This window comes from Aquila chrysaetos, chromosome 15 (genome assembly GCF_900496995.4).
Source record: "Aquila chrysaetos chrysaetos chromosome 15, bAquChr1.4, whole genome shotgun sequence".
In the NCBI taxonomy this organism is placed as follows: Eukaryota; Metazoa; Chordata; class Aves; order Accipitriformes; family Accipitridae; genus Aquila; species Aquila chrysaetos.
Window position 1 is genome coordinate 14347763 of NC_044018.1, and position 12872 is coordinate 14360634.

The 12872-nt window shown below is 34.7% G+C and overlaps 1 long non-coding RNA gene across 1 annotated transcript; it reads right to left on the reverse strand.

Annotated features, from left to right (window-relative positions):
* Window positions 1-1380: 1380 nt before the first annotated feature.
* On the reverse strand, window positions 1381-12434 carry LOC121233833. Its single transcript, XR_005934046.1, has 3 exons — window positions 12401-12434; window positions 6918-6922; window positions 1381-1390 (listed from the first exon to the last, which is right to left on the reverse strand). It is a non-coding gene; the product is annotated as an uncharacterized LOC121233833 (long non-coding RNA).
* Between the last annotated feature and the right edge of the window lie 438 nt (window positions 12435-12872).

A 12872-nucleotide genomic window follows, 5' to 3' on the forward strand; every position in this document is an offset into this window, starting at 1 on the left:
TTTTAGTCAGGTGATGGTACTGAAGAGAGAAATTTCAGTCTGCTCAGAACTGCAGGTGTTTTTAATAACCAGATGAATATGCAGGACATGAATTACTGACTAGGGATACATTGATTAACAAACAGCAAAGATGCAATGATTAAAATAAATACATGTATGTAAGTCTTAAGAAGCTGCATGGTAAGGAACATGGAATGTCCTAACATTGCTTAGCAGGCCGTCTTTTTAGATTGCCATTGTATAATACCGATGTTAGTCCAGGGCTGATAAAAAATTAGTCTCCTTCATTATCTGCACTGTAAAACTGACAGGAATGTGGAAGACAGTTGTCAGGCAGTGCAAGTATGAATGTTACCTAGTGCATATATCTAAGACCTATTAAGCTGCATTGTTTTAGTAATTAGATAAATTCTGAATGTTATTTTGTGAATATAGAGTATAAGAAATTTTAGCATCAAAGTATAGTCCTTAAAAACATATGCTGTAAGTGATCTGTCATTTCCTGTTAAAAGTTTTGTTGCTCAGAAACTTTAGTCATTCAGAGAAAAGAAACGATCATGTATGAGAAACAAAAACAGAAAACAGATGAAATTGATATCCAGACTGTTAAAAATATTTAGCAAAATACAAATTTTAAATACAAATATTTATGCAATCTAAATATAAACATATATGTATATAAATTGGGAGGTCATTGTGACTCATTCGTGGTGTCAGCTGTACTTTATAAAAAGCTCTAAGTTTGAAAACTAGCAAAGTTATAACTTAAAACTAGTAATTAATTGAATGTATCATTTGAAGCTGTTGACATTACAATAAGGATTTGGTAAGCACTGGCTGTAGACTTCTAGAATTAGCATTTACTTAAATTCCAGTTTGGAATTCTGTTTTAGGACACTTTATTGCACATTAATTATGCTTTTATCCAACAGAGCTTGAACAATAAGAAAAATTACATTTTTGCCTTTAGATAGTTTCCATTGTGTGTGAGCAGTTTTGGAAATCTTTAAATTATACATCCATTTAAAATGCTTCTAGTAGTGCACAACTCTATAGCAATCTTTAGTTCCCAATTTAGCCACTCATAAGTGCTAAGTCTTTTCCTACCACCTCACCTTAATCCACTGGAAGATAATCCACTTCCTCACTCCCAAGAGCAATTAATTCCTGCCGTACGTAAATACACACACACAAAAATGTTCACAATTAGACAATGTTTGCAATCTGCATTTCTAATTCAAACTTTACCTTTTTTACAGACTTCATGTGCATTAGCTCTCTTCCCAATGCTTATGTTTTCTCTCAAGTAGTGATACAGCTTACTTGACAACTTTCAAAAGCAAACGTACAAGCTTCCTTTCCTGAGTGTGCTTGCAGCAGGCTGCAGCAGCTCTTCCTGCAGCTGTAGCTGGAGTTCCTAGAAATGAGACTATGGCAGAGGATGAGGCATTTCTTGAATCCTTTTAACCATGCCTTTGAATTTAGAAATTAAATCAATATTAAAGAACTGAACCTGAACTCAATTCAAACAAAAGGCAAAAAAAAAAAAAAGGAAAGAAAAGCAGAAAGATGGGCTGGAACAATCTTAAATTAAGAATTGAACGAAAGACTATGTTTTACATTTGTACCACTTTTTAGTACTATGTTGGCCTCTATGCTTTGTCTCAACATGATTCCTGAGTTTTTCAAGTGCGGGTTCACACCCAAGAAAGCTTTTGTGCACCGATTGTCATTTCCATTGAAACATGAGAAAAACATAAGAAGATTATGTTCGGCACTCTTTTATCTATAGACTGATGGATTGACAATTTTTTTTTTAAGCAATAAATGAATGAACTCATTTTTTCATCTATTAAGAACATGAAAATATTGAGTGTATTTGTAGAGGTATTAATATGTAATACTCACCAATATAAAACTGAATTAAAGTAAGGCAGGGGCAATCATATTATTACAATACAGCCAAAAGGCAATACAGCAGTTCAAAGTTCTGAAAAGTTCTATAAAGCAATTCAGTGAAGGTTATTCATCAGTTATCTTCTCCAAGCAGAATGTCGGAGTTACGTGCACAAATAAGAGGATTTCTTTTAAATCAGAACACTGATTTAAATGTAATCTACCCAAGTGATTCATGCCCATATGAGTTCAACTGATATATATTCAAAGTAAAGATGTGTCAAATTATAATCACCTACCAATGCAGATTTGCTTCAGACTTAGGAAAGAAATTATTTAACTATTTCTGTGCACATATTCCTGTATGATTGACTAGTTCCTATAACAAATTACAGTTTGTGTTTGCTCTTTGTGCTTTACCATTTATTTACTTCAGTGTAACTTCTTTACCCTGTTTGATAATGCAACTATTCAAAGAAAATTCCCTATGTGTATGTATGTTCATTTTCTATTCCAAAACTACTCATTTTTATGTTCTTAATTCTTACTTAGATCATTCTGGAAACCTACTATATTCTATGTGAACAACATTACCTGGGTGAGTTTTATGATCAAGTTAAGCATTTACTTTTGTACATGCACACACACATGCACACAAATGTACTAAAGACAGAAATCTCTTCTCAGACTTTAAATAGCTATGAATACTCCTGAAGTTTTGGACAGAAGAATTCAGAGAGTTTACATGTCATTCTGGATGTTTATGTAACACGTTAGATGCACCTCTCTTTCTTTTCTAGGTCCTCTTTAAGTGATGTTCTTCATGAGGAGATAATGTGCCTAAAGGACATTTCCTTTAGTGTCTTAGAAAGAGCAGGGAATGGAAGAAATTCTTGCTACATAGAACATATTTTTGAAATAATGATTAATAGTATCCAGTTCATAATCTGCACACTGATAGATATTTGCATATTAAGATAATAATCAAAAGCTTTAAAGCTTTCCACATGCTTAGGGCCATTTACAACAAGATTTAACAGATGCATATAATTAAGTCTTATTTCATGTACTTCTGAATTATTAGGAGAATCTGGAGTAGCTTTTAAAAGTGGCAGAACAAAACATTACCACTGCAACTTCTTTCAAATAGTTCTGACTATCCCCTGGGCATAGTGTTGAACAAAGCAGAACTGACTAAAATAAAATCAGAAGTTAAAATTCTGAATTTTTCAGAACATGTTCCAAAGACTTAAGGCTCCACTATGTGATATTTAAGTGGCAATATCACCATCTTAAAATCCAAACACTTCCTAGTCAGCAGTTATCTGGATCCTCACTCAATGTTCATTACTCCTGTGTGGATGCAAACCAAGGCTTATATGAAGAGAATGCGTCAAAAAAGCAAAATGTTCTAAAATATAATAAGGAAATTTTTGCTGTGGTTTCTATAGGATGCCAGGTGAAGAGACCTTACTGTTTTAAAGTATGTGAATCAAATGTTCTGTCTTCATAAATCAGGGAAAAATAATCTATTAAAAAAAAAAAAAGGATTGATTCTTCAAGTTTCATAATCATGTTTAAAGGCAATTTTGTTCTTCACTGAAATTCTAATTTTGGAAAAAAGTCTTTTTGAAAAAAATACAATATTGTTCTGGACAACTTCTTTTATATTCTTCTTAAGCAACACTATTATAATCAATTTGTTGGAAAAAACTCTGCATAAAACCACAAACTCTATCTGTCAATGCATCACAGAAAACTGAGAAACCTTAAAAATGGGTAGAAGTTTAAAGCCTTGCTCACAGGTGATTTTTTTTTTTTTTTCTGACTATCTGGAAATAAAAGATTGCATATAAATACTGGGAAGGATATTAAATAAAATATTAGGAGGATTAGAAGGATATTAAAAGGATATTAAATAAGTCTGAACTTCTTTTGCAACCTGGAATAAACTCCTCTGAGACTTCAAGAATCTTTTGCATGGTCTTGGAATGAATGATGAAACTGCACAGTAACATTAATTGCATATGTGAAGAATCAGATTTTATTGTCCAGGTAAGATGTTAATGACTGCCTTCAGCAAGAAAAAATGAGTTGCTATGCAGTAACAGATGTTAAAATAAGCTATCAGTGCAAGAAAGACACCACATAGAACTTGAAATTTTAGAAGATACAGACAATGAAATAGACATAAAATTATTTTATCAGGTGACTCACTAAACTAGCACTGAAACATTTGATATCTGTATCACCTATCTTGAACAGCAGCCTAATATAAACAAGCATAGGAATGCTACTACATAAATTATAAGTATCTACTCTCAAAGAAAAGAAATCCCTAAAACAAGTCAAACCAAAGCAAATTTTCTTATTTGGGAATTTAGATCCTTCTAGACAGTTTTCTGATAAAATGAAACAACATTACTTGAAAGTGTAATTTATTGATAATTTCTACATGAAACTTATATTGTGTATATTTAGGTACCACAGGGATTTTTTTTTTTTTTTTTTTTTTCCATTTTTATGACATGATAAATACAATGCATGTGTCAAAGTTATTGGGGTTTTGTTTTGTCTTCTGTCAAATATTTGGCAGTAAAAACACAAACAGCATATTTGGTAGTATATTTGCTACTAAAAATGAATTTTAACCCATTTTAATAAAAGTAATAACAACGTTCAGATTAACGAACTTTAATTCATTTAACTTTGAGAGAAACACTTTTTTAATAAGCTTATAAGCTAATAATCAAATGCCTTGTTAATAAAGAAATCACACAATATTAAATAAAAATGTTAAGCAGCTATTCATTAAGAAACACTAATGTAAATCACAAATTACTTCATAAAATTGTTTCATTCTCTCACCATAGAGAAGTCTCAGTTATACAATTAGCAAATTAGCAATTCTTTTAAGAGACCATCAATATACCTAGCTTTGTACATGAAAGGTGTTGCAAGATACTGCACTGAGAATGACTCAATAATTAACAAACTTAATAAATAAATAATGTAATTGTCAGTATCCAGTCACTGGAATTGTCAACTGCAATGGAAGTGGCTCTGTTTCATCTCTGACCTCCTGGCTTTCATTTATGATCAAACACAGTCTGAATTAGTATACTTTCCTTTACTTCAGAGCTCAGTCATTATTTTAGACTCCTCATCTTGCCATTTTGTTATACATGTCTAATAGTTCAGGACACTTTTGAAAACTTTTCATTGAAATGCTGTGGTTAAAAGGTTGCTTAATCTCACAACAAGCACTTCTACCACAAGAACCCAAAATTTATCATGTCCCAGTTCACATGGGGAAGAGTTAGGTCCTTCAGTGGTCAGCTGCAAATGGTAATTAATTCATCTCTACTTTAGAATAATTTTCTTTACTATCAAAAAAGAGGAATTTCCAATGATTTCTTCATTGCCTCAGTGGTTCTTTATTCTATTTCTTGTTTGTGCCACAATCAAAAATCAAACTTTTTGAGTTCCTAAAGGTAACAGGAATTCAAATTAGCCTGCAGTGGCTCATGAAGTTGTTGATAATGTAAGCATGGAAGTCATTTGGAAGAATATTAAGATATCATGCATGAAGAGCTGCATAAATATGATGAGCAGAGTAATAGAAAATCAGATAAATTATAGAGGGCAAGATCATGCCCTTGGGGATTAATAAAAACTTGTGCTACAAGCTTATTAATTGGAGCTGACTAGTGTAAAAAGATTCTTGTTTTCCATCATCTTATGATAGTTTATAAACTTCAAAATAATTCAGTAATGAAAAAGGTAAATGTTATCTCAGAATATATAGAGTAGCATACCAGCTATAGCTTGTAGCATAGGGTACCAGTAAAGCAGAAAATTGTTAATTTTACCTTAAAAAGTCCTGGTGAGATCTAGTCCATACAATAAATTAAAAAAAAAAAAAACCAAAAAGTGTTTGTCCCGTACATGACTGTGGACCAAAAAAAGTTGGTATGATAGAGGAATAAAGACCATCTTACCAAAGACGGCAAAAGCTTTTGTCTTATATATTCAAAGGATATGATTATTAAATAGAGAAAAGGAGAAAGAAAGGAGGAAACACAATCTGAGCTTAAAGGACAAATTACTGGCCATTAGTATATTTAAATCAGAAATTAGAGAAAGATTCTAAAATAAAGCACTGAGGCTCTATAGCAGCCTTTCAGTAGGAGCATCAGGAGAAAACAATAACAAGCAAATTATTTTTAAGATTGATCTTAATCAGTGTATAAAAGGGGTCTGATGACTGAACTTGAAACACTTGAGGTCTTTTAAAGTCCTATTTGGCAAACCCCCAGTCTTTTTCTTGTTTGGCTACAGGGCCAAATACAAAGTTCTGGAAGGAAAAAAAATTAAATAAATTAAGACTTAGGAAATACTGGGATTGTTAGTTTTAAAGCAAAGCAAAAGCCACCTCACAAATAGCATGAATAGCACTTTTGCCAGCCTGGGACGCTCCTGTGTCATTCACATGTTACTCCTGTCTTTCACAACGACAGTATGGGTCATCATCATCCTAGAGTCATCTTGCTTTCTTCAACTTGGGTTTGGACAAATCCTGATCCATAAATCATTGGCTCCAGTTGACTTTTACTTCTGTATGTCTCTTTTTACCTCTTCTTTTTTTGTCAGGCAAGTTTAAGGGATGAAATCAAGAAAGTCTCTCAGTAGTGGAAAGTAATCAGGGACCAAACATTTACAGAAGCATCTGATGCACCTTACTGCCACAAGATTAGCATATTTTTTACCTGATTAAAAGACCAGATGCTGCTCTATGCTTCTGCAGCAATAAGATCGTTCAACACCAGAAATAGAAAGCCTGCATATCTTTGTTATTCTTCCTCTTTTGATCGCACAAATTTGCTGTTGACTCTTCTGTGCTGTTTAAAAAAGAATGTTTCTCCCTCCATGAGAAAAAGTAGGCAACAGCTCTTATCATCAAGAAGATCATGATGAACACTTTTTTTGTAAAACTTTATATAGCTGAAGAAAATGAGAACTGTGACTCTTGTAATGTACAGTATTAGCAATTTTCGTTTTCTAAGTGTTTTAGCTTCCTCATTCATTACTTATTGTATTTCTACATTCAAATTAAATGGGATTGTCACAATAACATCACCAGCATTAATAGGATATGAAACCCCAAACCACATTAGTTGTTCTGTGTTATAACAGTTAACAAGCACTTAATTTTTCTTAGCCTTTGCTGAGCCCAGAAGACTCCTCAGAGCATGGCCTTTCTCAGCAAAGCAAAACAACATTGTTTATTAATTATGTAGACTTTAGGCCAAATTATCAAAGAACTTTCAGTAGTACTTCTGTTTTTATTTGCAGAAATCAGTTGGATATTTACACTTCAGGAGTACCTGTTAGCATGCCCAAATGCTGCTATGTACAGATAGATGTATATAATAACAATATGGGCACAGGTTATACAAGTGACTGTTTTTCAGGTGGAAATGAGGTAAGATTGATGTCTTCATAAACTGAACAAAAGCAAAATGTCCTACGTATCACTTAAAACCTCACCCTGTAAAAAAAAAAAAAAAAAAAATCTATTTTCACTTATTTGTATAGGCCTACAAATGACAGTGTATGAAGACATGGTCAGAATCACAGGTAGGAAAGCAATAATGTCAATGTGTCAGGGCCCTGAGTACATCTCACCTTCTAGGAGTTCAGCTGGCTGAATCCAAGCTGAATCTGAGCTCCTTCACTGGTAGGAGCTGTCATGAACAAAGCTAGAAATGAAGGCTGCCCCTCCTTTCCTTGGGAGCTGCTTTTAATTAAGCTGGGGGTGACAACACGGCAGGCATGAGCAATGCCTTCACTAGCAAGGAGCTATGGCATTGGCTTAGAAGTTAGAGACAGGATCCAGTGTGTAGGCGGTGATCAGGGTCAGTCCTAGTGTGGTGCTGGTCCGTCATGATGACACGTGTCCAAGATCAAGCTAAGCAGTGCGAAAACATCAAAACTGGTATAACCAGGTGCAGACATATCTGCAGCACAGGGGGTCATTAGGAGAGCCTTAGCATAAAATTAGCTTCCAAGGATGGGAAGGGAATTCCAGCTGTCCACAACAGCTCTTTTAAGTGAGGAAGTTGACCTTTGACTCAACCAGTTGAACTTCTTAAGTTAGGCAAACTCCTGGAAGCGGGGTTAGGAACCTGATGTTGGGCAGCAATTTGGAGACAGAAACAAAGAACAGGTGATGAAAGAAGAGGATAAGTAGAAATTTGTGTATAGCCTAAAACAGGAAAGTTGGAAGATGTCCTCAGTGTACTCTACATTCAGATTTTTTTTCTTGCTGGGGTCACTCAAGACTGCCCTCTAATATTTAGCTGTTTCCATTACCTACTGCTGCGTCAGTAACTAGTCACTGGGCAAATGCCTGCTAGTATCAGTGGCAACATCAACATCAATATAAATAAAATAACTAGTCCCATGATTTCAGATAAAATAAATATAATTGTATCTTACCCATCAGCTACTAATTCATAGGTAGAAGTGAGGTCAGTGAGATCAGGCAGAAGCAAACTCAATATAATTAGCTCCAGGCAAAATCCTTTTTTTTTTTTTTTTTAAGCAGTTTTAGCAAGGTTAATGAGATAACAGAAAAATGAGTCTGGACTATGTGAAAAGGCATAATCTATCTCTACGTCCAGTCATCAGCCTTGTACATAAACAGCTGTCATTTAAGATTACAGAGTTTAAAGGATGTTCATCCATTTATCAATTCTAGACTTGTCTTGTGGTTGTTATGAATTCTGTATGTTTTCCTCTCTGGCCTCTTAGTGCAGTAGGTTAGTATCTGGAAATTTTCCTGTATAAATGTTAGATAACAGTTACTAAGTTCATTTCAACAGTGAATGCTGCTACAGCCTACACTTAGCTAGCTTGATGTGATCCTTTTTACACCACAGATTCTTTAAAAGCTCAGATTGATCATGGATAGAAGAGTGATGGGTAAGATATAAGAGAACTGTGAGATTGGAAGGATCCGTTCTCTTAAAAAATCAGTAATAACTTAGTCATTCAGATCATTAAATGTGAAAAGTAATTTCTCCCTCAGATTGGTTTAGGGTTTTTCAATTTTATGGGTTTTTTTCTGTGTAATATGGAGAATTGGATCAGCTGCTGACAATTTGAGGTCATCTCCTTCCCAGTTATCCCTTCCATTGCGGTAATATTAAGTGCAAATAGTATATTGGCCATATTTTTTGTCAACTTGATTTCCCAAAGACTAAGGTCAATGCATTTGTAATGCTTAAAATAACCATAATCAACTTTGTAGGTAATGGGAAGAAATGAATGATTCAGTTATCTTCTGAAGATGCCTATAATATCCATTGAGGTAATAAGGGCAGGTGGGTTGCTAACTTAGTTGTTTCAGCTAAAGTCCTAGCATTAGACTAGAAAATGTGGACAGCAGACATCTGTCCCTAAAAAGGTAACTTATAGGGTAAAGTTCTTAAGGTAAAGAACCTTAATTGTCTGGTATCTGTTATCCTAAGCTGGGATAATTAGGAAAATTTAAAGCATGGATTAATGCTTGCACATGTGGAGCTGGACAGCTGGAAACAACACAGGAGAAGCAAACACAAAGCTTACTTACAAGAAAGGCCTACCTGAAGTTTTGCTCCTGTAGAAAAAAACCCAACCAAATATAACTGCATAATAATAATGTAATAATACTATATCAATATATAATAATGATATATCTGCATAATAATACCTATGGGGATTCAAAGAGTAAGTCCTCTTTAGGATAGACAACAATGTGACCATGTTTTTTGTTTTTTTTTTTTTTTACACAGGTAATGATATTGCTGATTTTTTATGTAATTCCAGAATTATTCCAGGGACTGGAATCCAGGTCATGGTATTACCCCTGTGCAATATGCTTGTTTCAGCTACTCAGCCAACATGTTGCTCAATACCTGCCTTCCACTTTATCCCGTTATGATTCGGATATGCAAATGTGCTCATATTCTGTTAAATAACCAGCAATGCCCAAGACGTTGTGTTAGGAGCATGCCTAAATCCACCTCAGGTGCCTATAATAAGTAGAAGGAATAGCTAGGATCACTAGACTTAATGTAGGACTATTCAACAACCTATGATACACAAGACCTTAAATCTCATTCAGAATTTATTTTATTGTTCTGTCTGGACTTATGAAAACCATAAATCTCAACTATAGGACTTTAATTTCATACCCTAACTAAAAAAGAAACTTAAAATAGCATTTTCCTCTTCACCATGTTGAAAACCAGGCTCACAATCACATTTATCCATTCCCCAAATAAACACTGGGTTTTACTGTCGTGTGTACTGCAGAGACCAGAAAGTAGTTTACGAACAAACTTGGTCTTCTCTGTTCTGATCATCAACCAAAGAAACACAGAATCAAATTACAGACTAGATAACTATCTAAAGGGCAGAAAGGGATTCTAGCTGGGGATCAGCTTGAAGTTTACACAGCTACCACAAGAGAAATATCAGCTTTTTTCAAATCAAGAGAATCTGACATATTTGTTATTAAAAATAAATTGCTACTTAATTCCATAATACTATTATTAATTTCACTCTTTGCTATGACATTTTGGCTATATTTGTTCTGTCTTGCAGAATGAAGCCTATTTCACGGAATGAGCAAATATATTTTTCTCTCTATTTTCTGTTGATCTCAGAGTAACATAACTACAAATGGGAAGAAACATGGTTTCTTTAATCTTTCTAACTAATGAAATGAAAGTATTCAATAACCCTATTACTGTTCTCACATCTATCACCATTTCATATTAAGATATGCTTTTTTTCTTGATCAAGTACAGAAACTTATATCAGTACAGAAAAATATATCATTCTAGTTTTTTACTTACCAGCCTAATATAACCAGACAGATCAATTTCACACCTAAATCTGTTATCCAACATCATGTACAGTCTATTCTTTACAAGTGTGATAAGGAAAATCCAGTTTCCCAAATTTCACGTTTGGGCTTTCAAGGTTTTACTAAAATGATTCCTGCTATATTGAATTTGATTTTTTGAGAGCTAACATAAGTAAAAATGCTGAAGCAGAAATCTAGTTGTGTAACAGATGTAGTCTTTCCAATTTCAAGTATATTTTCATAGCCCATATATGAACTAAGACTTGAAAATCACCAAGGCATAGAAGATATTTTTTTAACCTGTATACATTGGCTGCAAACTTCCCTGATAGACTCCTTGAATATTTTGCTTAGTGTCTCAAACACCTTACATCCGTACACTTTACGGTTTAAGATTTTTCCCTACTTTTTCCACACAGACCTTTGAAAAGAATGAAATAAAATCTCCAGAAGACAAACAGCAATAAGTAATGTTAACAATGAGCATTTTCTGATGTGAGGCACGTTAGTATTGTAAGTAGCTTTTTTAGCCACTGCTGATGTTGCATTGGCAGAAATCAGTCCCTAGCCCCAAGTTTTGGCAGCCAAGGGAACAAGTCACTAACTTTCTCTCCATTGGATCTTTTGACTATTTTGCCAATAAGTGTGCTAAAAGATAAAGAAGAAAAGAGTTCAGAGAAAACTCTCCCACCTGCTGATATCAGAATCTAAAGAACTCGCCCTCTGTGGTTTCACTGACAAACTGATCTGCAGTAACTACCACAGGCTTGAAACCAAAAGTTTTCTTCTTTGCAAAGCACATCTCTCTCTATCACCCCCCCCACCTGCACTCTGCTATTGAAAAAAATATTTTTGCTATCTCCACAAATGAAATAAAGCTATAAGGTTTTAATCTCATTTGCCATTAAAAGAAGAACATAACTCCCTTGTGGGCACTGCAATTTTGGGAACTGCTTACATTACTGGTAATGACTTTGTTTTCTTATTTGATATTATTCTCCTGGTACCACTCTTTATAAACTGATTGTTCAGATCAAGAGTGTACCCCAACATTGTTAGAGCCCTCAATTATCAGAAGAAACATATTAAAGTATAAAATCAGAAATTAGATTTGATCAGAAATTAGATCTTGTTTAGATCTTTATTAGGAAGTAGGTCTGTTTGAATAGGTGAAGAAGAATTGGGAAATAAAGAAGAAAAAATAATTTTCATTTAGTAGTTCCCTTTACATTGATTTGCTCATGTTTTGCCCTTTTGTTCCTATTTGATTTGAAAGATGTTTCCTTTCAGAATTTGCTGTTGCATTGAGTGTAAATGGCAAGGGTTTGGTAGCAGAAGGGCTTAGGGGTGGCTTCTGAGAGAAGAGGCCAGGGGCTGCCCCGTGCCAGACACAGCTGGTTCCAGCTGACTTTACAACAGACCCACCGCAGGACACCACTGAGCCAATCCACAAATTGGATTGTGAAAGGACAGAAAAAAATGAGAGGGAGGGAACATGGAGAGAATAAGGGAGTGGAGAGAGGAGGAGGGAACAATAAAGACAATGAGGGAATAACAAGATTGTGCTCCGTGGCAGAGCAGGAACACTCCTGAAGGGACTGCAGCCCATAGAGGACCCATGTAGGGGCATAGGAAAAAAATGAGAAAGAAGGAGAAGCAGAAAAACCCTCTATGCCCTGACCTCAGCCCCCTGTGCCACTCATCGCTTCATTGAAAGGACTGAGTGTAATGCATGACAACAGCAAGGTGGGGAGGAGATGTGTCAGGAATGAAGTGAGCCTGGGAAAGGGGGAGGATAGATGATTTTAAATGTTTGTCTTTTTCTGTTTCCCAATAGCTGAATCAATAATTAATTATTTATGCTAATCTGCATTAAATTGAATTAAATTGCCCAAGTTGAATCTTTTTGTCCACAATAGCACTTGGTAAGTGATTCATTTGTTTTTATTCCAAACCACTAGCTTTCTCACTCCTATTCTTCCTATTTTCTCCCCTATCCTGCTGCGGGTGGGGGAAGTAAGCCAGCAGCTGCGTGGCAACTTGGTTGTTAGCCTGGGCC